Source organism: Chaetodon trifascialis, chromosome 17 (assembly GCF_039877785.1).
Source record: "Chaetodon trifascialis isolate fChaTrf1 chromosome 17, fChaTrf1.hap1, whole genome shotgun sequence".
Lineage (NCBI taxonomy): Eukaryota > Metazoa > Chordata > Actinopteri > Chaetodontiformes > Chaetodontidae > Chaetodon > Chaetodon trifascialis.
In genome coordinates, this window is record NC_092072.1 from 23,877,556 (window position 1) to 23,905,211 (window position 27,656).

The window sequence follows — 27,656 nt, forward strand, 5'->3', positions numbered from 1 at the left end:
CTCAGCTCTTTGGACATGGCAGATTCCCCCTCTCTACCAGTACGGGCCATCTCAAAGTAGTACTTACGAGCTAGTTCCAACTCAGTGTCTGTGTAGATCACATATTCTGGAGGACTAGGAAGCTGAAGGGTCTTCTTTGGGGTTTTCTTCACCACAGGAGTGGATGTGTGGGGGGATATGGGAGGTGATCCTTGAAGTGATGACACAGTTCCTGTTTCATCAGGGCCAGCTTTGTCTGGTAAAGTGGTATTGTCATCCTTAGCAAAAAAATCAAAACACAATTATCACAAGGTAAATGACAGACACAATTAGAAACAAGATGTTACAGTTTAGGGAAGTGGACCCAGATGCAGACAGACACAAAAACTAGTGCAGTAAAACAACAACAACAAAAAAGAGTTAATTAACACATGGAGACACCACAGGAACACATGGCATGGACATAGAGGAACCAACAAGGACAAAACTGGGAAAACACTGTGGTCAAATACAGGAAGAAATGAGACACAGGTGGGAAATCACATACAGTTGAGACACATGGGGTACTCACAGGAGGGAAAACAGGAAGACAAGACATGGAACTTCAAAATAAAACAGGAAATGGACAAAGAAGTGGAGACAAACCATGATACAAAGTGTTCTGCTAGGTTTTTTTTTTTTTTTTTTTTTTTTTTTCAGAAAAAAACAAGTAGGCAAAAACTTACCTCTTGGCTAAAAAGAGTCCACAGTTGTTTCCTCCTAAGAAAGTTCTCTGGCCCAGGAAAAAGGTCTCTTAAATCATCCCGACTGAGGGTGTGGAGTAAGGCCTCATCAATGTTTGCAGCTGTAAACAAAGGCAAATAATTAACAAACCTTTTAGAATTAAAAACCATATACCATTTTTTTACCTATAAATTTAGCACTTATCAACTTGACAAAGTAAATAAAGTCCAGTTGCGGTGTCTGTGTTATTCCATCTCTTATTTAAGAATAAATCTAAATTTAAAAGAAAACAGACACTCATATTTTGTTTCTGGGATCAGTATCAGCATACATAATCAATAATTCAGTTAAATGGTAATACACATCAGTATTATGTAGCATATCTAGCAATACCTAAACATACCATTTAGAACCGAAACAGTAACATCATCCAATTCTTCCATGATGTTAAAGTCCTTTTAGTTGCTCCTGGAAGGCACAAAAAAACATCACAAGTCATGGATAGGAAAAGTTGGATCACTCTCAGTTTTTCAGTCTAATGACCATCTTCCATGTCCTATAGCAGTCAAAAGTGACACAGAATCTGACACCTGGATTAGCTGCTCAAGGGTGACTGAGCAAAGGCTAAATTCAATATGTGGAAATGACAAACAATAAGGCAAACAGTAACTTAAATGTCATTATTGAACCATTTACCACAATAAAGTTACTCCAGTTTAGCTAGCCTTGGCTGTGATGAGGAGATATGTTAAAATATACCTTCTTGTATCCTCTTCCTTCACAGATTCAAAACAATTATAACCTGAATCATGTCAAATCATTAAAACACTATGACAGCAGATAGACACTTAAGGCGGACCACTGTACGTCTCTATTTTCTTTTTCTTTTTTTACCAAGTGTGTACATCAGACCCTGAGCGGGCCAGGCATCATGCAGGCCTCCCTCTCATTAACACACAGAGCTGCGGTCACAGACTATGCCTGCGGCGGCCTGGTCGCTTTTGCCTCTGGTTCTTTTTAGTGGCGCGTTGCAAAAAATGTTTAATGTGTATTAGCGCCCCTCCCGGCAATGTACTATTGCTTTTAAAATGTCCAAATTAACAAAACACATGATAAGAAAATCATCGCGGAAAACTTTATCAACAACGTTTTCAATTACTTGCAGGGAAAAAGCATAAGAAAAAAACTTTTAACCATGTGGTAGCACCAAACCTGCAAAGTCATCTAGCTAACATTAGCTAAGTTAGCTAGAGGGATTTTAGGCCGAAGAGGTCAATTTATTCATTGATACGGCCAAAGTTTTCGCGATGAGTGGAGTAAATGTTAAGTGTAAAACTGTAATGTAATTGTAAAATTTATAACTTTATAATCTTTAATATAACGTTGTTTTCTCCTTACCTCAGTTGAATTCAGTCCGGACTGCCCATAGTTCTCCCAGCCGTCACAGGGCACACGTGACCACATGAGGGTAGTGGGGGGAGGGGGCAGTGCGGACTATGTCAGTCTGTGTAAAACGTGTAAAAAATGATAATAGTGAAATACAAACATACATAATTGGTGAATACTAGAACTATAAATGATATGTTAATTTCTGAGCCGTTGTTGATCCCTGTTCAGTCACATTACTGTGCAAATTAAATAATCTTGCTATGATCCTCCCCCACTCCTGTCCAGATTTGGTATTGACCTCCTCGCCAGTCAGCATGTGCCCGCCAATAAAGTTCAAATGATTCCGGACGGAAGCGGTTATGGACCGCTGCACATGCTACAAGAGCAAATATCTTGACTACTCCCTTTGCTATCTGTGTTTTTCTAGTGTAGACTAATTATTGTGTGCGTTGCCGTTTTAGCAAGACTCTATTTTCAGATTAGTGGAGATTTTTCCATGGTTTAAACATCTACTGTCAACATTCAACTGCCCAGCGGATTTATTTTTCTACGGAACATGGCCTGTTGGAGGTGTGTGATTTGCTTCGTTTTTGTTGCCTTAACATTGAAGTCCCTCTTGAGCCATATTAACAGAGCACATAGTCGCAGTCCCGATTTCCGTGTAATATGCGGGATTGATGGCTGTACTGCGGAATACAGAGTCTTCAACTCCTTTTACTACCATATTAGACGCACACATGCTCTATACTTTGCCACTGGACACCCACCCACTGGATGGATGACGGCATCTGACCTATCTCGGGTTGGAAGTGAACATTTTGACATCCCGGTTTTTTCTGACTGTGCCACTGAAACACGGGGAATGCAAAGGACCAACAGTGAAGTCAACACACCTGTCATCTCAAATGAAATGTTGAGCCCAGAGCCTACAGATCTTCAGATTCCACACCCTGATAATCAGGTAAGGTCCAATATTGGCAATTTTGTCTGATAATATTATCTAACATTTGGGGCCCTATTTTATGCCAGTCTAGTTTATTTTACATGAACACCAATAAATACAATAAATAAACTCCTACCTAATCCTCACCTCCTCCTCTGTCCTGCTACGAAACAATCAAAGAGTGAGCGCGCAAAATTACGCATGGATACATCCAACCAGCTCCGTCAGCAGCTCACATACTTTTTTCACTCCGGGTCGTGTCGGACTCATGCGGTCAAATATAGTGTCTTGTACATTTAGTATGTTATAGATCATAATAGTTTAATCCTTGTTTCTCTGGATCACAACAAACACACAGACACAAACACTACAGCTGCTCCAGCCGTCATGATGACGCATCTGATAAAGACGATCTGACAGCTGTGATCCTGTCCTGTGCGCACTTTGCAGGTCTGTTCAGATTTGTATTGGCAAGACGCTTACGCCGTTAACTTTAATATTTAGTTTTCAGTTTTTTCCTTACACATGAGTGTCGATTGTTGAAGTGTCCTTTGAACATATTATCCATCAGCAATAAAGTGTAAATATTAGAGCTAACAGCGTGCGTGTGTCTCACGTTTGGCTGAGGCGCACACACATCTCTACAATCACAGAACACTTTTCGTGAACGTTTAACAGCCGTGCGCGCGTGTCTATAAAGGTAAATTCACTGATAAAGAAAAATAACTTATTTTGTGATTATAAAGCCTAATGAATCTAATCAGACCTGTAAAGTGTGCATGGGAGGGGATCACAGCTGTCAGATCGGCATTAACAGATGAGTCAGCATGACAGCTGCAGCAGCTTTAGTGTTTGTGTCTGAATGTTTCAGAAAAATAAGGATGAAACAATTATGATCTATAACATACAAGACGATATATTTGACCGCACGAGCCGCATTGCGCCGGGTGTAAGATAGGGCCCTTGATGTGAACCAGTCTTATATGTGCATAGTATAATAATGTATATTAACACACCATATCTACAGGAAGGAGCTGGTGCATCAAGTGCAAATATTAGACGTGCAGCTGCATTTGCCATCAATGTGAGGGAGAGATGTCATCTGTCTCAGGTATTGCACATAACCCAGTGTTAATGTTATCATCATTATCATTATTATAATGTTAACATTATGGTAACATATTTAAATCCTTGAAGTAATAATATTAAAGTGCTGTAGGAGAATTGTTTTTATAAAGTGTTAAAAATGCTCTATATTCCAAAATTATTCACTGTTACAGTGAATAACCAATAACCAACACTGTTAGTGTTTGGTCAGTAAACTGCTTAGTAGGAAACAATTTCTATAAATGTATACACATAATTGCATCCGTAGCAGTATTGTGAAGAATTGCAGTGTGAAAAAAATATTCTGATAAACATGGTTTATAGTTTGGGTGAGTGAAACTGGTGTCCATAGGTACCCAATGTTTGTACACATTTGTAAATCCAGCAGATTATTTAATGCACATTTGTAACCATTTTGGCTCTATGTTTATGCAGTTCTGCTTTTGTAGCTACAGTTAAGGCACATACCTCACTGTATGTCATGTTGGTACCACAAATGAGATCAATCACTTTGAAATTGACAATACAGCACAGCTGATTGACAGATGTAATTTTCAGGATCTTACTGACAGTTATATTGAGAATAGAGACTTTGTGTTTATGATACTTTTTAATTAATATGTGGAAGCCAAATAATAGTTATGAGTATATATGTATGTATGTTTATTACAATATGTAATTTCCCACAGTGGAAGTGCATGAAAGGCTTGAAATGCACCTTTAAAGTGTTTGAACAGAGCTTTGACTCTGGAAAGGGTGTAAGAACCCTGAGAGTTTGTAAACTGACATTTCTATATCTGGATAATTTCATAGTCCCACTGTCTGAGCAACAACAGCCCCATATTTATCCTCAATTTCAATATTTTTCAAAATTAATGTTAGCTTTAGTTGCTGTAATTCTGGTGCTATTAGGACATAATTAGTTTTAGCGTTAGCATCTTTCAGTAACTACATGCAACGGGACATATTTAGATGTAATTTTGAATATGCAAATGCTCCACATTGTTCAAGGACAGTAACCATTTTGGTATGAAATCTTGAAATGAGTCTTAAGGATGGTTGTGCTAGTTGTGTGAGACAAACATTGTGTATCTTACACTTGATTCTTGACTGTGTTTCAGAGGAGCGTCAACAGCATTGTTTCTGAAGTCCAGCAGTATCAAACTACTCTTCTGAGCACCTTGAGGGACACAATGAAGAGGATCTTTGAAAGAAATTCAGACAGCGTGGAGCAGCTACAAGAGGAAGTACTGGCAACATTAGACAATTTTCAAGATCCTTTTTACTTGATGGCCACCACATACATGCAAGACAGCACCATCCAGAGGCTTTTTAACCCAGTTAAACCCGAGGAGGTAGTTATGTCTCAGAGGGTTTGTCGAGTTAAGAAAGGACAGTCAAGAGTTCTTGGAATTAAAAACAGAAGTTTTTACTATATATCCCTGGTTAAGAGTCTTGAACAGCTGTTGTCCAATTCTAGGATTTTTGATATGATCTGCACCACACCACAGAGTTGCCACAAAGATGGGTTTTTGTATGATATCATTGATGGGAGCCTTTTCAAATCCCACCCACTGTTTTCAGTGAAACCTTCTGCTTTACAGATCATTTTATACACTGACGAAATAGAGATCTGCAATCCCCTTGGGTCACATGCTTCAATAAATAAATTACTGATGGTTTATTATACTTTGGGAAACATAAACCCCAAGTTTAGGTCAAAGCTGGCTGCAATCAGACTCCTTGCTGTAGCAAAAGCTGATGATATTGACAAGTGTGGTGTTGATTTTGTATTACAAAGAATTGATGAAGACTTAAACTTGCTGTATAATGGTGTCACAATCCAAACACAGAGTGGTGGATTTGAGTTATTTGGTGCTATAGTTTCAGTTTGCGGTGACACACTCGCACAGCATGAGCTTGCTGGTTTCAAGGAAGGAGTTGGTTTTGCATACAGTAAGTGTAGGCATTGTGAATGTTAATGAAGAGAGCTTTACAAAAAGGACAATGGAAAAACATATTCAACAGTGCCGTGAAATTGAAAAGGCCAGCACAGACTTCTTGAAATCAGCCCTCAAAACAACCTATGGTATAAACAGAAGAAGCAAGCTGGTTGATTTTCCAGCCTTTGACCTCATTCAGCAAACTCCACAGGACATAATGCACATCATTCTTGAGGGTGTTGCACCAATGGAAATTAAGTGTGTGTTAAAATACCTTGTTCTCTCTGGGCAGATGGAGTTGGATGTGTTCAATTCAGCCATGCAGTGTTTTCCTTTGTCACCAGTAGATGTACGTGACAAACCTTGCCCTATAAGTGTCAGTGCCTTGGCATCAAATGATAACAAACTTAAACAGTCCTCAGGGCAAATGCTGATACTGCTGAAGATTATGCCTTTTCTGCTGAATACTATAGAGAAAAATGAGTATGTTCAGTTTGTTTTGGACTTAATTGAGATAGTTCAGATACTTTTTGCTCCGGTTTTATCTGTGCAGACTGTATTAAGACTGAGAGGTATGATTGAACAACATCTGAAACGGTTTAAGCAACTTTTTCCTGAGAATAATGTTATTCCTAAGCAACATTACCTGCTGCATCTCCCTGCCCAAATTCTTTCTCTTGGCCCTATGATAAGACACATGTGCATGAGATTTGAGTCAAAGCACTGTTTTTTCAAACAGTGGTCATCTAAATTGAACTTCAAAAATGTCTGTAAGTCACTTGTGAAACATAATCAGCTTTTTGAATGCTGTCAAAATGAAATGGGTATGGAGCATCCAATTTTTTTACATGAGAAAGAATTGGGTCCTGTCTCAGAAGTAGCAAATATGGAGTATGTTAATACAAAGATGAGAGATTTTTTGGGGCTTTATGGCATACAACACACAGTCAAAGTAAAGTGGCTTATTCTCAATGGGAACAAGTACATAAGTGACAGGTCTCTAATAATCACCAATGCAAATGAGACAGTGCCTGTCTTCGGACTTATTAAAAACATTTATGTGGTAAACAGTTCATTGTATTGTTTTGAGTACCAGCTTTATGAGACAGTAGGTTGGAATAGAGATCTTTTAGCCTATGAAGTTGCAGTGCCTAATCTTGCTCAAGCAACAGAGCTGATTGATGCTGAAAAGCTAGTGGATCATACATCATATTACCCTGTCAGTTTCAAAAGCACCACGTATGTTCTGACAAAATATTATCTTGGTGATGTTGCTGCACTTAAACATTGAAATGAATGTGAATAAACATGTTGTTGATACAACTGTGGCCAGAGTCTAAGTGTGTGAATGCTTACTGGGAGGTCTTGAAACAAGTTTTCTAAGCTAAGAGATGGTCATGCAAGAATTCTGCTTACTTTCTGTGAAAAACGTCTAGTTTTAGGATCTACTTACAAACTAAGAAATAAAAAGACAAATATTCTCAAAACAAGAATAATAATCTTACGCATTCTGTGCTTGCATAGTATATTGCTCTCAAAACAAGATCAAAAAGACTTTTTGGCTAGATACAAGATTCGAAAACTTGGTTAGATTGTTAATTTTTGCAGTGTAGCTTCTCTTGTGCTGCTTTCTGTGCTAATACCCGGACACTGGTCATATTAGCTGTAGGGGAGAAAGTCTCATCGTAGTTTACACCTTTCTTTTGGCTAAACCTTCTGGCTCCATATCGGGCTTTATATTTGTCTGATCCATCAGTGTTCTTTTTCATTGCATAAACCCATTTACCCCCCACTACATCTTTGCCCTTGGGAAGAGTGGTCAGGGTAAAAGTTACATTGTCTTGTAGTGACTGCATTTCTTCATCCATAGCATCAACCCATTGTTTTGCATTGACTGAGGTGATTGCTTCTGTGTATGTTTGAGGAATATTACACAGGAGTCTGTAACAGTAGTCAATATTGGTAATATCCTCCTCAAAACCACATGCATGATCACCATAATAGTCAGGCTTTCTTCTCTCCCTGTCAGGATAACGTTTCTCAGCAGGTTTGTATTCTTCCTGTGTACCTTCTTCGTTTTCTGACTTCACTGTTTGAGCATTTTGCTCGTCTTTCACATCTGCCTCATTGTTTGTGAACACTTCCTGGCTTCCTATCACTTGTGGGTTAGCTAGTGGGATTGTCACAGATTTTCTCTCATTTTGAATGTCAAAATCATCTTCTGCATCCAGTACCTTCCTCCTTTTTAACTACAAACTCTACAAGTCTGTGTTTTTGTACTTTTCTGGTGCTGGGATAGTACACCATGTAGGCAGGACTATTTTTATCATATCCAATAAAAATGCCTCTGTGAGGGGTCTGGAAAGCATCCCCCTCACTAAGGTGAAGAAAAAAAAGAAACAATGTTGTCAAGTAAGAAAGAACAGACTAATACAGGAAGTATTAGTGCTTTTATTTGCACTAATTTCTCTCTGAGGTTGACTTCCGGTGGCCGTGTTTTTTCATGGAGCGCACACATGACAATGCAGCCACAGGACTCCAGCAGTTCCAAATCACCTATTAATCACCTTGTTGGGTCATACCAAGGTGGAAAGTAGAGAGAGGGGAGTGAGTAGTAGGGGAGTTGTTAAGCTGGGTTTTTGTTTGCTGTTTGTTTAGTTTATTAGATACTTTTGGTAACCTGTATTAGATCAGAGTTCTTTATGTTTTTTATAAAGTAATATTTGACAACATTAAATTTGTATGATTTTAAAGAAGTTGGTGTCTAGGGGGGGCCCCTTCACATGAATAATGGTATGGGACAAATCAGGTAATGAGGATAGCTTGCAGGTGAGGGAGAGTCTTTTTTTTAAGTGAGAGGAGGTAGGCTGGTGTGGGGGCTGCTGCCAGTAAGACCTGCTCAGTTGGACCCCTCCCTGCACAGTATTCTGCTGATTTTTGGGGTGAGATTGTTGTTTCTGCTGTAATATCGTTTTGGTCACCATTAAAAGAAAAAGAATCGGAGTTCTGAGAAAAAAAACCCTGTTTGTCTGAGGCTGCTCATTTTTCCACCATGTTCCACACTTTAATCCCTCTGGCCTTCTGGCCTTCTGGCCACAGCATCTTTGGCAGCTCGCTCTCTATTAGCATACACCTGGCCATCTCAAACAGGGTTCTCCAATTGCATTCCGCTGTACCATTTTGGTGTGGAGAATATGGGGTGGAAGTCTCATGCCTAATACCCATCCTGCACATTAATGCCTGGTACTCTCTGCATGTGTACTCTGTGCCATTGTCAGATCGCATACATTTTATTTTGCCATAGGGCGCCACATCAGCAATGAATTTTTCTGTAGCTTGTACAGTGTCACTTTTGTGTTTCAAAAAGTAAACGAAAATTGCACTAGAGTAATCATCTGTGAGAGAAAGCGCATATTTATGACCATCTTTAGACACTGGATCTATAGGACCAGCTAGGTCAGTGTGTACCATGTCCAGAGGTGCTTTAGCCCTCACATCTGGCTCTCTGTTCCTAGTTTGGACAAACTTCCCCTGAGTGCATACCTCACACTGTGAAACAGGTCTGTTACCTTCATTCTTAATTTCCATTCCATCTACAACATTTTTCAGTTTCATTATATCTGCATAATTGCAATGTACTAAGATTTCATGCCAGCTCTGCAAATCAAGGCTTTTCTTACACTGGTCATTAGTCTTACACATGTTTTCTGATGTGTGCAGATAATAAAGCTTGTTGTGTACGTGTATGGGGAATTTGGTACCGTCTCTGTGCAGCAGCACATTTTTCTTCTCACTGAAGGTCACAGTGGCTCCGCTGGAAGTGCCAGCTTTCACAGAAAAGATATCCTGTGGGTACGTTGGGATGTATAAGGCACCCCTCAGCGTTGTCCAGAAGCTCCTGCCCCCGCTGTCGATGAGCCACACCTCCTCTGTGCTTGGCCACTCCTTTGCACCTGGAGCTGTCTGCCAGCTCCACGCAGTGGGTCCCAGCTTGGAAACTGCTGTCAAACTTCTTGAACTTTGCGATGTCAGTGATTATGTGAGACGTCGCACCTGCATCCACCATCAGGCCCTTCCTCTTGACATCCAGGGCTGGTTCCTCAGAGTCGCATATCCGAAATGTATACTCCTTGCCCCCAGTCTCATCGGCTGCTTTACGCACGTCATCCCGCTGCTTGTTCCGTCTGCAGCTGGCACTGTTGTGTGTGTTGCTTTTGCAGTGATGGCACCATCGCCTGCGCGAACAGGATCTGGCTATGTGTCCACTTGCACCACACTTGTAACACACAATGTCCATATAATTGCTGTCCTTTGCTCCGGCGGGCGCGCGCTTTGTGCCAAACCGTGTTCTTGCCTTCATGACATTGTCCTTAGACAATCGTCTTCATCGTCTGCATCGTCGAGCTCGTTCAGGATTGTGTCTGAAGACACAGTTGGCCCAAAAACTTGGTTTCCCATATCTCGTAATTCTTCTCGTCACCATCAAAAACGAGCCTCGCCCAGCGGCTACTTGTTGTCTCCCTTTCCTTTCTGCTCATACTTTCAGCTCTCAGGTGCACGCAGTACAAGTTGCAACTTTCACCTGGCAGGTCACTCAAACTTTGGGCTCTATTTTCGACTCCGCCGCCGACGCGGTGCAGGCTGTGCCGCCGGTGCAGTGGTATTCCCGAGCACAGCACATTTGGTATTTTGGTAGATCGAGCAGGGGGGACTGGGAGATTTGTGAGGCCCGAGGCGAAGTCTAAGGTGAGGCCTAAGGCGAAGTCAGGAGTGCTCCATGGCCCGTCACATCTAATCACTCAGAGGACACCAATACACTAGTGAAGGATTTCAGAAGGAGAAGGTCAGACTCAGACTGGTTGTTTAGTTTAATTTTATTATGGATCCCCATTAGTTTTTACCTTGATAAGGAGGACTATTCTTAAATTCCAGAATTACATAAATGAAAAACAACAAAAATAACAAAATGAAACAAAATACTAAAAAATAAGCAATATAAGGTAATAATAAGAAGGTCAGACTCAGGCTGGTTAGCAGCTGGGCACTAGGAGAGCTGGACTCACTGACGTTGAGAGCAGGCTGATGTTGGACTGGTAGCAGAGCACTGAAAAACAGTAGGAGATAAATATTAACACAACTGAGTTCAGCATCAGTGTTGCTCAGCTCATACACTCCATGTCTCACACACTCACACAGACAGACACACAGTCTCACCACAGAGGAGCAAAGGACTTCAGAAGGCAAAGGTCAGACTCAGGCTGGTTAGCAGCTGGTCACTAGGAGAGCTGGACTCATTGACGTTGAGAGCAGGCTGATGTTGGACTGGTAGCAGAGCACTGAAAAACAGTAGGAGAGAAATATTAACACAACTGAGTTCAGCATCAGTGCTGCTCAGCTCATACACTCCATATCTCACACACTCACACAGACAGACACATTGGGTGCTTTTCATTACATTTAATTGTGCCTCCTCGTCTCCTCCCTCCTTCGTCGACCCGGAAGTCGTTTCCCCTCCGCCATGATGAAGGATATTCCAATTGCTTAAATGCACCTGAAGGAGACGAGGAGCGAGGAGAGAGGAGGCTTCTGAAGGAGATCAGAGTGAGGATACACCGGTGTAGCCTACGCGGAAGTCTTTTATTGTTTAAGGGGCGTGTCGTATGTGGCACACGTTTGAATCATGGTGGGAGCAGGTCTTCACAAATGTAATCTTGATTCTTGTTTCAACTGTGTCCTTTTAACAATTGTATCTGTCACCAAGAAATTAATGAAAATTCTTGGTATATATTTATTTTAAAGCAAGGCTACAAGGCTGTTGGTTTAATCTACCACACACCCGTCCTCTGTTATGCCTCTAACGGCATATAATTGAAACCTCATCAATAGCAATCAGAAGTAGAACAGTCTGACTGCAGATCTGACCATAATATCACATTTTACAGCTTTTACAGCTGTGCAAACGTCATCAGTAATTGACGTCGCTTCGGACTGACGCTGTGGAGCGAGGATTTTTCATTTCGGAGTTTTGTTTCCTCCGTCCTCACGTCCCTTCCTCGCATCCCTCTTTCATGTCCCCGCTGGGCGGAGCTAAGACGCGAGGAGAGAAGGCGAGTGGAGGAGACGAGGAGACCAATTTATGTAATGAAAAGCACCCACAGTCTCACCACAGAGGAGCGAAGGACTTCAGAAGGCAAAGGTCAGACTCAGGCTGGTTAGCAGCTGGTCACTAGGAGAGCTGGACTCATTGACGTTGAGAGCAGGCTGATGTTGGACTGGTAGCAGAGCACTGAAAAACAGTAGGAGAGAAATATTAACACAACTGGGTTCAGCATCAGTGCTGCTCAGCTCATACACTCCATGTCTCACACACTCACACAGACAGACACACAGTCTCACCACAGAGGAGCGAAGGACTTCAGAAGGCAAAGGTCAGACTCAGGCTGGTTAGCAGCTGGCCACTAGGAGAGCTGGGTGTGGTCACTGAAAGCTGGTCTAATAGGAGCTGATGTTGGAGTAGGGGCACTGTGGAAGCTTGGTTTGATCACTGGACATCATCAGCAGCAGGGGAGGGGTGTCCCGGGATCTGCAAAGAAAATATCAGATTCATGATATATCATTCAGAACTTCAAACCTAGAAATGCAGATACCCACTAATAAAATATGTTACTCACCGTATAGAGTCAGACCATCACATTCCTCCTTGCTTTCCTTAGGTAGTTTTTCATGAGCTTTAACTTCGAGAAACTGCGCTCCCCTGATGCAACGGTGACAGGGATGGTAAGTAGGATTCTTAGTGCAATTTCACAGTTGGGGAAGGTTCCATCAACCTTTTTAAGGTAGCGCGGTGTTTCCAGTGCAGTCTTGGCTTCCTTGGGCACCATTGCACACAAAACGCGTAGCTCGGAGTGTAAGTCCTCTGCATTGATGTCCTCCGATGGTCCATCTCTCAATGATGCACAGAGGACCATGCATTTCCCTCTCAGTTCACTGTTCTCCATTTGGCAAAGGTTTGAGAGGTCAAAAAGAAATCCAAATGTCTGGTCAAACTGTTGTAGTTGTGTAAATCTGGAGTTTGGTGCTGCTAGCACCCGGTCCATTACAACCAAAAAATACTCTGTTTCGAACATTCGCTCTGGGGTCAGTGGGACATTTTGAGCATCTTGTCTTCTCTGTGTCACACAGGATTTCCTGAATACTGGTGCTGCATCAGGATGCATCTCTGAAAAAATCTCTGTTGCAGTTACTTTTGCAGATGCAAACCCAGTCTCTCTGTATCTTTTCATGAATTGAATTAGTCCATTAATCTGAGACAAGGCCACATCCAACTGCATATCCTTAGACTGAAGAGTCTTACTCACAGTGTTAACAGCAAACAAAATATCATACCATATGACCATGGCAACAATAAATTCAAAGTCTTTTAGTTCGTAGTTGGCCAGGGACAGAGCCTCACTTTTGACTTTGGGGTCATTAGTGCCCTCCGCCACCTCTAGAAGAGCATTCATTATACCATTTGTTTGGTAACGGATTGCTTTGACACTGTCGACCCTGCATTCCCACCTCGTCTCAGATAGTGGCTTTACAGTGAGAGATGGGGCATTTGCTTTCAGAATCTCCCAACGTTTGATTGAAGCACTGAACAGGGTGAATATACGCTGCACAACACCAAAAAATGTCATTGCTTTGGGGCAACATTTTGCCATGTCTCCTAATACCAAATTCAGGTTGTGGCAACCACATGGCATTAAGTAGGCACGGGGATTCAGACGGCGAATACGAGCCTGAACGCCTTGTTGCTGTCCTTTCATATTTGCACCATTATCGTACCCTTGTCCTCTGCAGTTGCTTATGTCAAGACCAAGTTGCTCCAGTTCCGCCAGGACGGCCTCTGTCAGACCTTCTCCTGTTTGCTCACTTGTCACAATGAAATCAACAAAATGTTCCTCCAGGCTTACCTCTTGGGAGGCCATGTTCACAAAACGAAGTACCAGAGACATCTGCTCTAGATGGCTCATGTCAGGAGTGCAGTCCAGAATGAGAGAAAAATATTTTGCAGCTTTAGTGTCGTTGATGATAGAATCTTTCACATTCGTAGCCAAAATATTTATGATTTCATTCTGAATGTCCGACCCCATATAATGTTGATGGGTTTCTTTATTTTTAATTCTTCTAAGGTGCTCTTGCATTGTCATGTCAAATTTAGCCAACATTTCCATGAGACCTAAAAAATTTCCGTTGTTTTCATCATATAATTTTGAATTTGTTCCTTTGAATGCCAAATTATGTTCTGCCAGGTACTGCACGGCTGCAACAACACGGGTCAACGCATCCTGCCAATGTGCCTTCTCTCTCTCTCCATTTCTTTCTGCTGTTTTGCATCTATTTCTGTGTTTGTTTGGAGTCTTCTGGCTGCCTCTTTCCACTTCCAAGAATTGGCAAGATGATCTGAGGATGTCTCGTGTGACTTCAACCTTTCACTTAAATTGTGCCAGTTCTTGCTACCTTTGTCAGCAAGCTGTGTCCTTGTATTAACAGCAAACAGTTTACAACAAAAACAAAACACTGAATCTGCCTTTTCCGAATAAACAAGCCATTTTCTCTCCATCTTTTCACCATTTGGTAGTTTCCTTATGAACAATGCTTCATTGAAGTGCCTGTTTTCATGATCCCTTGGGTAAGTGAATCCTGTTTTTACCCTTTGAGGACCTCTTTTAATAATAGCATCTATCATTTTCGAGTCCATCCCGTTATGCCAATTTCCTGGATCATCTAACATCATCAATGTGGAGCCTGCCTGCCTAACGTTAGCTTCATCACCTGTTGTGTACTCATCTCCTGTCGCGGTTTCTGCATCCTTGCTGCTGCTGCTGCTGCCCATCATCACCTGTCGTCCTGGTGGTGGTGGTGGGGGTGGCAGTGGGGTAACGTTACCGATGGTGCTGCTGCTGGAAACGTTAGTGTCAGTGGTCTCCTCGTCGTCCGCCTCCGAGCTAAAATCATCCTCCTCCTCGTCCGTTACCTCCGCATCGACGTGCTCCTCCGAGTCCGCAATGTTCGCAACGACAGACATGAGCGTGCTGCTGCTAGCAACGACGAAGTTAGCTCCTGCACGAGGGCTAGTACTAGCTTCGTCGCTAACGCTAACCGTAGTCTCTGCAGCATCACTCGATTTATCACGTTTTAAAAATTTGACAAATGAACGTTGCGTGGAGGCCCTCAAAGCTTCTTCCCTCTTCCTTTCTTTCCTCTTCTCATTCCCCGATGCAAACTTTCTCCCTCTGTCTCGTTCTCTCGTCATTTTTTTTCGGCTTGCTGACTTACTTGCAAGTAATGTCTGAAACGTAACGTCGCAAACGTGGAAAAGTGGGCAAGAGGTCAAAGGTTGCAACTCAATTAATTATGGACTGCTCTTTTTCTTTTTTATTTCTTCTTGGGAGGTTGGGGGGCATCAGAGAATATTTTAAATTTAATTTTAATTTTAATTTTTTTTTTTTTTTTTTTTTTTTTCCCTCTCCTGGCGCGAGGCCTCCATAGCACGAGGCCCGAGGCGGTCGCCTTGTTTGCACCCCCCTCGCGGCGGCCCTGGCCTGTTTTCATGATCCCTTGGGTAGGTGAATCCTGTTTTTACCCTTTAAGGACCTCTTTTAATAATAGCATCTATCATTTTCGAGTCCATTCCGTTATGCCAATTTCCTGGATCATCTAACATCATCAATGTGGAGCCTGCCTGCCTAACGTTAGCTTCATCACCTGTTGTGTACTCATCCCCTGTCGCGGTTTCTGCATCCTTGCTGCTGCTGCTGCTGCCCATCATCACCTGTCGTCCTGGTGGTGGTGGGGGTGGCAGTGGGGTAACGTTACCGACGGTGCTGCTGCTGGAAACGTTAGTGTCAGTGGTCCCCTCGTCGTCCGCCTCCGAGCTAAAATCATCCTCCTCCTCGTCCGTTACCTCTGCATCGACGTGCTCCTCCGAGTCCACAATGTTCGCAACGACAGACATGAGCATGCTGCTGCTAGCAACGACGACGTTAGCTCCTGCACGAGGGCTACTGCTATCACGTTTTAAAAATTTGATAAATGAACCTTGCATGGAGGCCCTCAAAGCCTCTTCCCTCTTCCTTTTTTTCCTCTTCTCATTCCCCGATGCAAACTTTCTCCCTCTGTCTCGTTCTCTCGTCATTTTTTTTCGGCTTGCTGACTCACTCGCAAGTAACGTCTGAAACGTAACGTCGCAAACGTGGAAAAGTGGGCAAATTTTAATTTTAATTTTAATTTTTTTTTTTTTTTTCTTTCCCCTCTCCTGGCGAGAGGCCTCCATAGCGCGAGGCCCGAGGCGGTCGCCTTGTTTGCACCCCCCTCGCGGCAGCCCTGAGACCGAGGCGTACAGAGGTGAGCCAGGATGGACGTTGCGGCGCAGTAGGGGGGAGGTGTCGGCATAATGAGCCTTGGCGCATTGGAATTTTCGACCATTTCGGTCTGCGCCGGTGGCGTAAAAGTGCGCGGAAAGCTCGCCACCTCAGACCTGGTCAACTTTGTGCGCCGGTGGCGCAAGTGGATTTTCGTAAACCGGCGGAGTCGTGCACTCACGTCACCAACACCTCACAGTCAGGTTTTCACAGTGTCTGGCATTTCACTGCGATCAATTATTACCAACAGCCGCAATTCAATGCAACTATCTGAGTCAGCACATACAGTCAGACCTAAATTTATATATTTTGATCGGTATCTCATCTGACCACATCGAAAGCGCGTTCGGCACGCTTAATGGTCACTCAACCTGACTGAATGTACACAGGTGAAACAGGGATGTTTGGTGATCTGTGACTCAAATTGCCTGGTGACAAACGTATATGCCACTTTCCCCGGGTCGGCACATGACTCGTTCATCCCTACAGTCTTTCAGGGGGACACCCCTCTGGATGGGTGGCTGCTAGGTGATAACGGCTATCCACTGAAAACGTGATGACGCCATATATCACACCGTCAATAAGACGGCAGCGTGGTTTTAACAGTGTTTTCAGCAGTGCTCGGTCAGTCATCAAACTCACACTGCGATCAATGATTAGCAACAGCCACGATTCAATGCAACTATCTGAGTCAGCACATACAGTCAGACCTAAATTTATATATTTTGATCAGTATCTCATCTGACGACATCGCAAGCGCGTTTGGCACGCATAATGGTCACTCACCCTGACCGAATGTACACAGGTGAAACAGGGACGCGAACTAATCGCTTAACGTCGCTGTGCCAACCAGAAACAGCCGTGGCATCCTACAGAGCATATATACTGCATCTATCTCAGAGCACTCGAGAGACAGAGAGAGACAGACACATGGAAAAAACATAAGTGATGATTATACGTTGTCCACTATTACCCACGTCATTTCATTCCAAATACAAATGTTATCATTGTAATGCTTAACGTTAAAGATGGAGTACATCATTGCTTTGAGGAGGATGAGGAGAAGGAGGAGGAGGAGGAGGAGGATTTACCATCTAAGGACCTCATATTTAGACATCAGAATCAGAATCAGAAATCCGTTATTTATCCCCGAGGGAAAATTATTTTTGTTGCAGTGCTCCTTACAAGAAATGAATTAGAAAAAAATTAGAAAAGAAAGAAAATAGAGAGAACTATATATATAAAAAGCAAATATATAAACAATATATATATATATAAACAAAATATAGAACATCATATAAAACAATATATATATACTGAGAAAAAATAAACAGTATATACAAACGGGTGTGCAAAGTAATACAAACGGATGTCAGGAGACATGAGTGACGTCAGTCTCCTGGAAACTTGCCATGCGCCTCGCCAGCGGCGTTCTTAAAGGTGAGGCGAGGAGATGCTGTGATTGGTGAAGATTTGACTCGGCTGTGCCAAACCCACTCCATGCCTTCTCCCCTCCCTCTTTCCGAGTTGCACCGCTGGGTGGGACTGAAATGAGAAGGAGGTGGAGATGCGCCGGCAGCGCAGCTCACAAAAAAAAACAAAGTCTGATCTGCCACGCCCCATCGGCGCAGCCGAACTGAAAATAGAGCCCTTTGTGTTATGGGATTATCCTGGGCCCATAACCTGTTAGCAGAGTAGTTCTACACAACGTTAAACGTGGCACATAACACACGACCAAGTTGTTCAATGCTGAGCGAATATGAACATGGTCACGTGACGTGAAATGCCAAAATGAACAAAAAAAATCCTGTGAAGTTTGTGTTGACATGATTTCTGTAAAATGTGAGCAAATGTGAGCAAGTGGGGGTGTTGATGTGCTCTCATTTCATTTTGTTTGTTAAAAATATGTTGTAATTTTTTTTTGTTCATTTTGGCATTTCACGTCACGTGACCCTGATTAGGGAACTGCCCACAGGTATGCTGTGTCTCTAATTAATAAAACAGGTGAGCCCGTGCGTGCGGGTAATCGCTCAGCATTGAACAACTTGATCGTGTGTTATGTGCCACGTTTAACGTTGTGTAGAACTACTCTGCTAACAATAATATAATAATCAGGGATTAATCCCCGGACTGCACGGTGGCGCAGCAAGTAGTGTGCGACTGGTGACCAGCCTCTCGCCCGTTGACAGTTGGGATAGGCTCCAGCCCCCCCAAGACCCCGAAAGGGTTAGGCGGAATAGAAATGGATGGATGGATGGATGGATGGATGGATGGATGGATGGATGGATGGATGGATGGATGGATGGATGGATGGATCCCCAAATCCCCTATTAGGTAGGTGCTGATTAACATGTCTGAACACTTTCTACCATAACACAGTAGTGATGTGTTGGTTGTGAACGAGCCGTTCTTTGAGGTGAGCAATTGGAGCCAGAGCACGAGCCTCTTTGGGCTTTTTTTTTTGTTATTTTCTCAACTTTTTTTTCCGTTTAAGCCGCACGTGATTGGTCAACTACTTGATGTGTGGTGTCTTCAGTGTGTAGGGGCACCTGTGCACACACACAGCACACACACACACACACACACACACACACACACACACACACAGAGCTGCGACAGACAAAACGCTGGAAAAGTGAGAGAATGAGTGACTGCAGGAAATGCAGTAAAATTTGATATAAAGTATGTTTTTTACATTAGTAATTAATTTTACACAGAATTTTACATTATGTAACATGTACATAAGCAACAAAAAATCTGAGGAGCCACTTGGGAGCCGTGAGAACCGGCTCTGTTAAAAGAGCTGGAATTCCCATCACTATAACATAGACCTTATCAATTTTGGCGAAGTGGTGATCAGGCCCACCCAGACTTAATCCACGCCCGCCCATCTGTCACGTTCTGCGTCCGCGACTGCCCATCTGCCTTGAAGCACTGTGCTGATCAGCTGTCTCCAGTGTTCACAGATATTTTCAACACCTCACTGGAGACATGTCACGTGCCAGCCTGCTTCAAGACTTCAACCATCATCCCTGTTCCCAAGAAGCCAAGGACCACAGAGCTTAACGACTTCAGACCTGTCACCCTGACCTCTGTGGTCATGAAGTCCTTTGAGGGCCTTGTGCTCTCACACCTCAAGGACATCACCAACCCTCTCCTGGACCCCCTGCAGTTTGCCTACAGAGCCAACAGGTCTGTAGATGATGCAGTCAACTTGGCCCTCCACTTCATCCTCCAGCATGTGGACTCTGCAGGAACCTACGCTAGAATCCTGTTTGTGGATTCCTGCTCTGCTTTTAACACCATCATCCCAACTCTGCTTCGGGAGAAGCTCTCCCAGCTGAGCGTGCCTGACTGCACCTGCAGGTGGATTACAGACTTCCTGTCTAACAGGAAACAGTGCGTGAAGCTGGGGAAACACGTCTCCGATGCAAAGACCATCAGCACCGGTTCCCCGCGGGGCCTTGTTCTTTCTCCTCTGCTCTTTTCCCTGTATACAAACAGCTGCACCTCCAGTCACCAGTCTGTCAAGCTCCTGAAGTTGGCGGACAACACCACCCTCATCGGACTCATCTGTCCGATGGTGATGAGTCTGCCTACAGGTGGGAGGTTGACCATCTGGAGGCCTGGTGCAACCAGAACAACCTAGAGCTCAACGCTCTAAAGACAGTGGAAGTGGTTGTGGACTACAGGAAGAACTCAGCCTCGCCTGCCCCCATCACTCTCTGTGACTCCACTGTTAACACTGTGGAGTCTTTCCGCTTCCTGGGAATTGTCATCCCCTCGGACCTCAAGTGGGAGCCGAACATCAGCTCCCTCATCAAGAAAGTACAGCAGAGGATGTGCTTCCTATGGCAGCTGAAGAAATTCAATCTGCCAAAGACAATGATGGTGTGCTTCTATATGGAGCTAAATCAGGGTCAAATGTTTTGTATTTGAAAAAATAAAATTCGAAACTGAAATTTCAAGTTTTGATCTTGAATTTTGAAAAATACATCAACTTATTCAAAATAAAAATAAATGTATAAAAAGTTTTTTCAGGTTAAAAATAATTATGATCAACTCTGGTAATTCTTTTGAATAAATCATTTTTTTACACTTTCAAATCTTTTTTTCAGTTTCAGATCTTTCTTTTTCAGCTTCAGATCTTGCTTTTTCAGTTTCAGATCTTGCTTTTTCAGTTTCAGACTTTTGACCTCGATCTAACGTGGGGGGCGTGGCATCAACTGAGAGGGGAGTGGAATCATGACAGACAGCTTAACCAAAAGGCTACAGACCTTCCCCTATCATGTTGCTTTCAGGGAACGTAGGATCTAAAACGATTCAGCTACGCCACATGATTGGCAGTGAATAAACTGCTGTCACTGACAAACTTCCATTTGCATGGCCAAAACTGTTTTAATTTCCAAGGCTGTTTAGATGTGAGATGGGGAAGCCGTTTTAGACAGTACTGAGGACCAAATGTAGTACAGGAGCGACAAAATCACATCAGATTGTGCACAGACGCCCACACTGTAAGTGCTGAAATGTCCGATTTCCACGTAGCACTGTGAATGCCTCGCAGTGTCCGCTGGCAATGGCGTCCGGACCTGCTGGACCCAGCACACAGGTGAGAAAAGAAAGGTTGGGAAATTGTGATAAATATCAAAATGAGGTCGTTTTGTAACAACATACAATGTTTCTGACATCTTTTAAGTGGTGAATTGTCATAGCTGGAGGTTAAGCATAGGGCTAACGTTAGCATCGAGTAGCTGCCAGCGCAATAGGTAGATAGTAACGTTAGCCTATGCACTGCGTGAAAAACACAGATAATACTGTTAATTTGAATAAAGGTGCTGCTGTTTTGTGGTTGCAGGAATGCATGGGGTGCTGAAAAAGACTGCAGTAGCCTGCAGTGGAAAAGTTTGAGCTTTCACCATTTAATGTATTCATGTGAATTGTTACATTCTGTGTTTGTCAGAGTGTCAACGATAACCCGGCAGTTGCAGCTGCACAAAGACTTTTAAATATGCTCACACAGAACCTCACACAGGGACAGCAAGAGCAGGAATGAAAGCAGGAATCCTCATCCGTAGATCAGGAGATGGCCAGGTTATAGATATGAATTTTATCTTGCATGTTAATTTTAAGGTAATTTCACTACTTAATGTTATATGAGCATTTATGATCATGGTTTAAACAATTATTATTTTTTATCATGCAGATCTTTTCCTGGGTTTTTCGCAAGAAGAACTTACCTTGGAAAGCGAAAGATGCCAAGTCAAAAGACCTGTGCCACCGCATTTAAAAAAACCTGGAAGCCTTTTAGTTTCTATGCATACCTCTTAAATATTAATTCAGAGATGACCCCAACCTCATCTGAGGAGATGGAACTTGCCCAGGCAGGACTTGTAAAAAGACATCTCACCGTGTCCTGGGAAATGAGCCATGAAGAAGTATTACACATTAAGAACATGTTTTCTTGTCTATATACATCTATTGCACGTCTGCCAGTCCTGGTTGATACTGGTTGATGGGCTATAAAAATAAACTTGCCTTGCCTTAGTTAAGAACTCCACCCAAATGTCTATATTTAAAACATACCACTTTATGATAGGGTTAGGCTTTTCTACTGTTAGGCTTTTCTACAAGCATGTAGACATCAACTGGTCCCTGTGTTGCTGCTCTTTTAGTTCTTCAGACTACTAGAGAATGAGTATCCAAAGATGCAGGGGCTGACAGGTGGATGGCTTTTATACAAGGCTACAGGTATAGAAAACATGACATATAACATCAGTTGTAATTCACTGCTATTTATAATACTTGCTCAAAGAAACAAGTGAAATTATCTTAACAATCTGCATGATCTGGGAAACCTTGGTCAGCAATCTCTGGAGAAATTCTCTTCTCACTTGATCCTGGAATAAACAACATAACTTTAACGTTATAGTCTTACACCAGCTTTGTGTGTGTGTGTAGACGTCAATGCTCTGCTTATGTATTACAGGCGAGATAACAGAGGCAGAAAAATATATAATAAACAAAAGAAGTAATCTTGATGCTGTAGTGTGTACTAGGGGAACTACCTTAATTTGATGTTGCATTCGTTGATAAAATGACGGGGCACCACCTTCCTCAGCTAAGAAGGACTGCAGAAATTAACTGCTATAACGCTGATAAAATACTAACGAATGGACTAAAAGTAAATCAGTCTGATGACCTGAAGTGTAAACTCTGGATACAGGGATCGTATATATTCAGTTCAAAAGGACACCGTCTAACCAGGACTTATAACAAAATATCATTTATTAAACAGAATTATGGATAATGAGTGATGTATCATGAATAATAAGACAGAAGATGGGAGGTGATATGACAGAACACACAAGAAACTTATGGCAACACAATGGTAAATAAATTGGCGATAGTGAGAGGTAGTTGAAAGGGAATAATGGGGACGCGAACGTAGAGTTAAGGGAATAAACGATTAATGGAGAGAATTTGGACGAATTGACCGTCTCTTAACCTCATGGACCAACCCTTATTCAAACCCGCTTATCATGCCTACTTGATTGCTGGCGTCCCGGTGTGTTCTGCTCCGAACTAACTCGAAGATGCCCAGATGGTCATCCGTGGCTCGATCTGCTCAGTGGTCTGGTGAAGGCCAAGCGCACCAAGGTGGCGAGCTGATGTTGGACGGTGACGTCTCTGGAACTGGTTCTGAGGTGTCGGTTACAGATGAGGGACGGCTCCGGATGGTTGTTAGCCGGACCAAGGATCAACAGCTGGCTGCAGGGTTTGGTTCGGTTGAGTCCGTGACGGATTATTTTAGACTGATAGTAACAGAATTGATAGTCTCTTCGATGGCTAATCGAAAAGGGTCTACAAAATTATTATTATTTGACTAAAATTTACAGACTAAAACAAAACATGTGGCTTAGAAAATGAAAGTTTACGGCAAACTATAGAAACATGTCTTCGGAAAATTAAATCACATTACTCGGTATGGCTTTTGCGTAACTCGAAGACAGGAAAAACTTAAAGAGCAAAAACAACTGCGCAAGACTTACGACAAAGAACTAAAAGACAAAACTAAACGTAACGTAACATAACCTAAAACAAACTGAGTAACGCGCACTAAACTAGAACATAACTTGACAAGACAGAGTAACGCGCACTGAATTCATGCTGCGGCTGCAGACATTTAAATCTCGCTCCAGGGGCGTGTCTAATGGGCAGGCCGTCGAACATGTGAGACGCGCAATCGCCTCAAGGAGCTGAACTAATCAATGATTCATACGAGGGGCTCATCTGCTTCTCACTATGGTCAATCACATATAATTTCAATGACAAATTTTCAATGACATTTCAACATTGTTCACAGCATGCATTAGACACTTTCTATGGTTGGGTGACAACATTAAATGATAATCCTGGTACAGTTTCATCCCAACATGTATAATTACTCAATGTATAACTAATACCAAAAAAATAAAAAAATAAAGAATAAAGAAATAAAGAAAGGCAGACTATATTTGCCAAAATGATTATCATCATTACGGTTACTTATCGATAAATGTGCCAAGTCAAGCATGTTCAATCTGACAGTTTGGAACCTCTGGATGGCAGTATGGTTTTATGGTGACAATTCAGACAAACTTTTATAAAACCGTTAAAATCACAACTTTGTCATACTTCAGGTCAGAGATACTGGGAAAACATCAATATTATGCGTACAACAAGTTCTGTAAGTTGAAAATATCAAAAGTTAAGTTTGACATAAAAGTCTGGTTATCTTGGAGTATTGAGAAAAAGCACACAAACATGTGTCACCAGTTGCTTCAATGGATGTCCGGTTTACGACCCATCAGCATTTGCTGATGTTTGTGGATTCCTCTGAGGCCTGCCATTTGTCTCTTCAGACAGTTTTATTGTCTTGAGCCCTTAGGGCTATTGGGGAAAAATTAGCATTGAGTGGGACATCCTGGGTAGGAGATAGGTGTTGACCTTTTGGCTCTCTTTTTTTTCAACATGTGAGAAGAGTAGTTTACTGAGCCAGACATCCTGTCTCTCTTCGAAATCAGATTGCATTATAGGTAAACCAGATGGTCTACAATTCAATCAGTTGGCGGGTTTACACCTCCATTTCTCTTGAGTAGTCAGAGAGGGTAAGAGAAGGTCAGTTAGAGGCTAGTTCTGCTACAATGCTAACAAACAAGAACCCTAGCAACAGTTGCTATGTTAACTGTAAATGAACACTGGCTACAGAACAAAATCCACAAAACGACCTCACCAAATCGACCAAAACGACCTCATTTTGATATTTAACACGATTTCCCAACCTTACTTTCCCACCTGTGTGCTGGGTCCAGCAGGTCCGGACGCCATTGCCAGCGGACACTGCGAGGCAATCACAGTGCTACGTGGAAATCGGACATTTCAGCACTTACAGTGTGGGCGTCTGTGCACAATCTGATGTGATTTTGTCGCTCCTGTACTACAGTTGGTCCTCAGTACTGTCTAAAACGGCTTCCCCATCTCACATCTAAACAGCCTTGGAAATTAAAACAGTTTTGGCCATGCAAATGGAAGTTTGTCAGTGACAGCAGTTTATTCACTGCCAATCATGTGGCGTAGCTGAATCGTTTTAGATCCTACGTTCCCTGAAAGCAACATGATAGGGGAAGGTCTGTAGCCTTTTAGTTAAGCTGTCTGTCATGATTCCACTCCCCTCTCAGTTGATGCCACGCCCCCCACGTTAGATGAGGTCAAAAGTCTGAAACTGAAAAAGCAAGATCTGAAACTGAAAAAGCAAGATCTGAAACTGAAAAAGAAAGATCTGAAACTGAAAAAAAGATTTGAAAGTGTAAAAAAATGATTTATTCAAAAGAATTACCAGAGTTGATCATAATTATTTTTAACCTGAAAAAACTTTTTATACATTTATTTTTATTTTTATTTTTATTTTGAATAAGTTGATGTATTTTTCAAAGTTCAAGATCAAAACTTGAAATTTCAGTTTCAAATTTTATTTTTTCAAGTACAAAACATTTGACCCTGATTTAGCTCCATATTATTATTCCTAGTGCTAAATTAATGAAGTAAAAAATAATTAAGTGATATAGAAATCATGTATTTAAATATTTTTGTGCTTTTATTCAGTTTGACTATCAACTTTGACAGCAAGGTTCTAAAAGTTCTATAATTTTTATGCATATTATATTTAATTTGTGTGTAAATGTTATAAACAAACAAGTACTGATATGTTGAAATGAGAGGTTGAGAAAATCGAAATTCAGATTCTTCTATTATTGTTGTATTTATACTGTAAGAGTCCAAAATTATGTGAATATGCATATTGCATTGTTTTAGTAAAATAACATAGTCTATGCCTCATTGCCTCTAGAAACATAAGAAAAAACAGCTTGACAGTAAAATAACATGATATCTCTCTAATGCACTTTGCCCATGACAAGAGAAACATACAGAAACAAACAAATAAACAAGCCTCACAAACGCTGTGTGTGCTTACTAGCGGCTATAACTTGTGAGAGGTGTGTATGCAGAGTTGGATGACACAGAGGATGCTCATTGCTCACTTCACTTCGTCAGTCATCTTGCAAGAATACACCGTGCACAAGCGAATACACTGCAAAGCTTATTCATCAGACCAGTTGTTTACTGCCTCGGGTCTTCTTCGGTTTTGCGAGACTAGCGGCAGCAGCTTAGCGATTTGCAGCGGGGCACGTCTGGGCACGTTGTGGATCATGTGACCAACCAAGATAGATCTAAATGAATATTGTTTTATTTATTATTATTTTGGGCCACACAGACGGACACACACACTTACACACACAGACAAAAAAAATTTTTTTTAAATCACGTTGACAAAAGCCCCCCCCCCCCCCCCCCCCCCCCCCCCGGACGTGCCTGGGCAGACTGCAGCGTGTCATTCTGGCTGTGGAGAAGGTTATTGACTGCAATCTCCCATTTCTTCAGGACCTGTACACCTCCAGTACCAGTGTGCAGGAAAGTCTGGCTGATCCCTTCCACCCCAGACACAAGAGACACTCCCCTCTGGCAGGAGGCTACAGTCCATCAGGACCAAAACCTCACGCCACAAGAACAGTTTTTTTCCCGTCTGCTTTTTCTGATTCTGATTCTGAGTCCAAAACACAAAGATGTTCAGTGCTCCAGACAGCAAAACTTAAACTTGGTGGTGTTTGGAATTAAACCTTGGAAAATAACTCAAACAATTAAAATAATATAAAAATCGTTGCTGTTGATCAACTAACTGATTAATTGACTAAACATATCAGTTCTATCTATTATGACTGAAAAAGCACATGTTAAAACACAACTAAGAAATAAGTATAAATACAACCTCTAAACCTGACCAGCCTTTTAATACAAACAGATTAGTGTTGAAGAAATGGGCAGAAAAAAAGTTGACACACAGAGGGGCAGAAATAAGACAGAAGAATGGATTTTTTGATGACGATGTCAGCCTAGCTTTGATGTAGAAGAGGAAGAGAATATAGACACCACCCACCACAATTACCTCCCACTATGAACTCCAATAATCCATTAAAGCACATGGAATCAATCAGTCCTGGGAAAATACAGTTCCACTGAGCCTCCTCTCTGTGCTGGCATTTCTTATTTCCTGTCATTTCCCTGCAAAGCTGAGGTTCTCTAAAGCAACATTACAAATACTTTCTGTATATCTGATTATCTCATTTCTTCATCTCTCAGTGGCTGTTCTTCCCTAGGTATAATACATCCAGAGCCTGCCATTCCACACAGGTTTACCTGCAACTTTATCTTGTATCACCCTGTTTTGATCCCTTAGAAAGGGTTGTTGAAGGGGCTTTTTTGTAACCAAGCATTTAATTTTTTGTCATCTGTTTATTGACAGTGTTAAAATGTGTGAGATTTGATTCATTCAGATGTGAATGACTGCTCGAAGTGACAATGTTAGTGTGAAATATAACACTACACATTGTTTTCAATAAAAAAACATTTGCACAAAGCAAGCCTATCCACTTTCCCATGTTGATAAGAGTAAAATGATAATTAATGGGACATTTAGAATAGATAAAAATGTGCGATTAATTTGCAATTAATCGCGATTTAACTATGACATTTATGCGATTAATCGCGATTAAATATTTTAATCGATTGACA